This window comes from Pristiophorus japonicus, chromosome 10 (genome assembly GCF_044704955.1).
Source record: "Pristiophorus japonicus isolate sPriJap1 chromosome 10, sPriJap1.hap1, whole genome shotgun sequence".
Lineage (NCBI taxonomy): Eukaryota > Metazoa > Chordata > Chondrichthyes > Pristiophoridae > Pristiophorus > Pristiophorus japonicus.
In genome coordinates this window covers 19,947,646-19,953,645 of record NC_091986.1, presented here as the reverse complement: position 1 = coordinate 19,953,645, position 6,000 = coordinate 19,947,646, and positions in this window count along the sequence as shown.

Here is a 6,000-nt window from a genome sequence, read left to right as displayed (position 1 = left end):
TAGATGGAGTACAGTATGCTGGACTGCACATCTCGGCCTGGGAGCGCAGGTCTATGTTCCTCGGGACCACCAGGTATTTTCGTAATTTTTTATTTGGTCAGAGGCATTCAGCCACAATTTTTGGCCCTTTATGTTTGTGATTAAGCAAATGCATTTTAGCGGAAAATTGAACTGTAACATAAACAGCGTCATTTCAAGCGCAATTTGCAACCAATTTCCTGATTGTGCCCAAAATGGAAACTTACCCCAGTATCTTTTCAACAGAACCACAGGTTTATCCAGAAAAACTGGGAGAAAAATGGTTAAGCGCCCGACTATGGGCACGGAATAGGGGGCGTGGCTGCAACACATGCCTGAGAGATAGGGTCGAAGATCACCCATAACCGGTCCTCGGGCCTCATTACTGTCAAACCAGTGTGGTGTGCGTGCCAATCGGGCATTCCGATGCATCTCGCTGGCCAGGTCCTGAGCAGGATTGGTCAGCTCAGACAATATCAGCGGCCCTCCAGTAGGTCCTACGGAGGGGGGAGATGAACGGGAGGGGGGTGGGGGGGCGAGTGCAGGCCAGCAGTTTTCAGGTATGTTTGAAATACTTACCTTGTCTTTGACGGCCTCGAGCGGTCCTGGTCAGGCCGCTGTAAAGCCTAGGGCCCCGAAATTGGTGGCCTTACCGCCCACTGCTGCCTGCTGCCGCCGACTGCTACCGGGTTTTACGACCGTTTTCCTCTCCTCGGCATTTTCCACTTGGGCTGGAGCGGGCGGGAGGGGAGTTCCGCCAGGAACCACCCGCTAATGTCCTCTGGTGGCCAAGTTGTGTAAGTGGTCTCCTGCCCGCCGAGATGCCAGATTGGTGCGGGCGGGAGTTGGCGGGAGTCGGTGCCAGCAGGGGGAAGGACCACCGCCTGGAGGCAGGTCTAACCCCAACAGTAGGCATGAAGACCTGCAAAAAAAGGTTAGTGAACATCTTTAAAAAAATGTTTTTACAGTGACTTACCTGGATGAGGTTACCTGGATGGGGTTCCGATGGGTCATGTTTTTTACTTTTTAGATCTTCCACCCTCCGTGGGCCCGACTCTATCGTTGGCGGCACTTGGGAGGCAAGCTCATTTGCCGCCGAAATTGAGAGCTCCCGCCCGCTGCCACCCAGATTGACTGTGTAAGCCGTTATTGGGCCGTCGGTTGGTACTGCCACCTCTTTTAGAGGAACCTTTCAGGCAACGTACCACCCGGTCTCTCGGTGGCCATCGGCAGTCCTTTGGGCGACAAATGGGCGGGCCTTGCAGCTCATGAAAACCGGGGCCTGAATAACTAACCGAAGTTTGCACGTACGCTAGCATATGCCCTTTATTAGCATATGCAAAGTGCTTAACGCCTATCTATAAGACGGCTGCCAGGGACGCCTAAATATCACCCGAGACAATATGGCATCAGATGTACTTCGGGCACACTTGGGATGGGACAAAGCCCCACAAAGTTGGACCTTTCTGCTCCCTTTTCGCACCCAAGATATGAGGTCCAATTTCACCTCTATTGCCTCCTGTTAGTCTTAGCAAGGTTTACTGTGAGTAATTAAACAATAAGAAAAGTATATGATAAGTGTAAAGAACAAATTATTTACTATATTAGATGCACTACTCTTGGCTTTTTCAAACAAATAACTTTTTTTCACATTTCAGTGCATAACATGCAGCTGCATTCCAATAAACCTACCTTAACCTTTGTCTGCAATAAAGGAGTCTGATATGACACACACTATTAAATTGGTCCAGGATAAGCTTCACTGCCCAGAAAATAAAGAATATTTTACCTCATGGGTGCAGTCACACTGAAATTTCTGACCATGAAATACTTAATAAAGCAGCAAGTTTAATGATGGCTAAATTATTCTGAAATGATATTTTAAATAGTACATTCATAAATCTGAGGGGCAATAAATAATTGCTCAAAAGTTTAAATTTAAACTGTACATTGCTAATAGACACTAAGAGCATTATAACAGTAATCTTTCCCTGCAATTATTTGACCTTACTTAAGGGCATATTAATCACCGATCCTATTTGTAATAAATGGAAAATCAATAGTCTTTTTATCGAAATAAAACCAAATCAGGCAATGGATTTAAAAAAAAAATAGTTTATGGGATGTGGGTGTCGCTGGTAAGTTCAGCATTTATTGCCCATCCTTAATTGCCCTTTGAGAAGGTGGTGGTGAGCCGCCTTCTTGAACCGCTGCAGTCCGTGTGGTGAAGGTCCTCCCACAGTGCTGTTGGGGAGCGGGTTCCAGGATTCTCACCCAGCGATGTTGAAGGAACAAAAATTTTGCACTACTGTATGAAATGGTCTGGGTTAAACCAATTCCTCATTTCAAAATGGGAATTAGAAACTAATTTGCTTGTGCATATTAAGTCCTGTTAATATGATTGCAGCATAAATAATTATTAGCGGTATCTATGTAACAGTATGTGGGATAGAAATTCATCTTACGCGGAACTGCATTGACCACCTGTTATACACCCGCTTGATATTTACTTTTTTAACGTCAATGGAACGGAATATCGGGTGAGGAGTAGAACGGGCAGCCGCTATACCATTCGGTTTGCACTATACCCAAGATAAATTTCTGCCTCTCAATCTTTCTTTTTTGCCGGTGGGTCGTGTCTAATAGAAGTAATTCCACTTCAACAAATACAGACAAGAAATAGCCACGTGTTTTCGATGACAAAGGTTTATTTTTGAATCGGTATACTGGGGCTTAAAATCAGCGGGCTGCAATCATGATAGTATCGCCTGGATCCCGCCCACTAGTGCCCTCAAGTGTGCCCAGCTTGTGTTTGTGGGCAAGCACCTCATTAGCACATGCACCACTACAGGCACATTTTTGGCGCCTCTGCCCCATGCTCGTGAAAACTCTGGTGCCCATCACTTGTCCAAGGGTTGGCAGGCACCATTCCCCCAAAGACCTTCTGGCTCTCTGTAATAGCAACAAAAAAAATCCCCATTTTTTGAGTGTCCACACCACTTTCCTAGTGAGTCGCATTGAGGCCCATTCCCACCTTCTGGAGCTTGGTATGCCTGATCGGATCCAGCGTGGAGCATCCCTATCCCCTCTGACATGGCTGACTTTGTAATGAGTTGGCAGAGATCTTGCCCCTTAGAAGGTCAAGTGGGATTTTCCAAAATAGGTTGGGGCTTGGTGTCGTCAGATCGCTCCCTTTCGCTGAAGTGTGCCATCGGATTCCTACCAGAGTTATGACAGGAGCCTGACAGAATGGCTGAGATAACTCAGTTCCACGTTTTCTGTATCTACTTTATTGGTCACGATATTTTCAGCCTGTATTCGTAAAGCGCTTTTAATGTCATAAAAAGTCAGAAGGTTCCGCACAGGAGTTTAATCGGACAATATTTAACACCAAGTCACATATGGAACTTTTAGGACAGGTGTCCAAAAGCTTGGTCAAATAGGTAGATTATAAGAAGCATCTTAAAGGAGGAGAGAGAGATAGTCATGGATTAGGTAGCATTTCCAATTTGTCTGAAATAACCCAGCAGTGCACTTAAACAATACACGCGCATAGTTACAAGCAAAATACATTAAATATATATCATTCTACATATATATATATGTGTGAAGCACCACAAACATCAGTGACATGATAGGTCACTATGACTGGCAAGCTACCTGTTTATTATAAGAATGTGTAGCTCTTGGCAGAATCTTACGTTCACCTTTACTTAAAATCTGTAGCACCTCATGTTACATACTGCTGCTGTTATTCACTCATAAAATAGCCATTATGTGGCCAGTCAAATTAACATCATTCACATAGATCAATTCAAATGAATGTATTTAGGCATCCATATGTGAGATATCTGCACTCCTCTAATTCTGCCCTCTTGAGCATCCCTGATTATAATTGCTCAACCATTGGTGACCGTGCCCTCTGTGTCCTAGGCCCCAAGCTCTAGAATTACCTGCCTAACCCTCTCCGCCTCCCTACCTCTCTTTCCTCCTTCAAGACGCTTCTTAAAACCTACCTCTTTGACCAAGCTTTTGGTCACCTGCCCTAATATCTTCTTATGCAATTTTTAACATAAGAAATAGGAACAGGAGTAGGCCATACGGCCCCTCGAGCCTGCTCCGCATTTTAATACGATCATGGCCGATTCGATCAGGGACTCAGGTCCACTTCCCTGCCCGCTCCCCATAACCCCTTATTCCCTTATCGGTTAAGTAACTATATCTGTCTTAAATTTATTCAACGTGTCAGCTTCCACAGCTCTGTGAGGCAGTGAATTCCACAGATTTACAACACTCCGAGAGAAGAAATTCCTCCTCATCTCAGTTTTAAATGGGCGGCCCCTTATTCTAAGGTTATGCCCCCCAGTTCTAGTCTCCCCCATCAGTGGAAACATCCTCTCTGATTCCACCTTGTCAAGCCCCCTCATAATCTTATACGTTTCGATAAGATCACCTCTCATTCTTCTGAATTCCAATGAGTGGAGGCCCAACCTTCTCAACCTTTCCTCATAAAGTCAACCCCCTCATCTCCAGAATCAACCTAGTGAACCTTCTCTGAACTGCCTCCAAAGCAAGTATATCCTTTCATAAATATGGAAACCAAAACTGCACGCAGTATTCCAGGTGTGGCCTCACCAATACCCTGTACAACTGTAGCAAGACTTCCCTGCTTTTATACTCCATCCCCTTTGCAATAAAGGCCAAGATTCCATTGGCCTTCCTGATCACTTGGTGTACCTGCGTACTAATCTTTTGTGTTTCATGCACCAGGACCCTCAGATCTCGCTGTACTGCAGCACTTTGCAATTTTTCTCCATTTAAATAATAACTTGTTCCTCGATTTTTTTCTGCCAAAGTGCATAACCTCACATTTTTCAATATTGTACTCCATCTGCCAAATTTTTGCCCACTCACTTAGCCTGTCTATGTTCTATTACAGGTTTTTTGTGTCCTCCTCACACATTGCTTTTCCTCCCATCTTTGTATTGTCAGCAAACTTGGCTAAGTTACAATCGGTCCCTTCATCCAAGTCATTAATAGATTGTAAATAGTTGGGGTCTCAGCACTGATCCCTGCAGCACCCCACTAGTTACTGATTGCCAACCCGAGAATGAACCCTTTATCCCGACACTCTGTTTTCTGTTAGTTAGCCAATCCTCTATCCATGCTAATGCATTACCCTCAATCCCATGAACTTTTATTGTGCGCAGTAACCTTTTATGTGGCACCTTGTCAAATAACTTCTGGAAGTCCAAATACACCACATCCACTGGTTCCCCTTTATCCACCCTGTTACGTCCTCAAAGTATTCCAGCAAATTTGTCAAACATGACTTGCCCTTCATAAATCCATGCTGACTGTCTGACTGAATTATGCTTTTCCAAATGTCCTGCTACTGCTTCTTTAATAATGGACTCCAACATTTTCCCTAACAGATGTTAGGCTAACTGGTCTATAGTTTCCTGCTTTTTGTCTGCCTCCTTTTTTAAATAGGGGTGTAACATTTGCAGTTTTCCAATCTGCTGGGACCTCCCTAGAATCCAGGGAATTTTGGTAAATTACAACCAATGCATCCACAATCCCTGCCGCTACTTCTCTTAAGTTTTTATCTTGTAATACTCTTGTGAAGCACATTTGGACGTTTCACTACGTTAAAAGCACTATATAAATACAAGTTGTTGTTGTATATCTCCAAGATAGAATATTTTGCAGTGTCAAATATCTAGCTGATTGCATTTGTCCCCCAATAACTTTCACATCTATTTCCTTCCCAGCTAAATACACATGAAAATAAGGTCACTATTCTTAATGCATTGACGGGTCAATTCTATATGGCTATGAAGGTCGGTTTCTTTAGTCATGTACCAAGGCCACATTCAGTTCAACTCAGATTGTCCCACAACAATCTCTGCCTAATCTATTTGCGCTGCAGGAGGTAATTGGCTTATTAATGCATTCACTTTGTTTCTCTTGGTGTGAGAA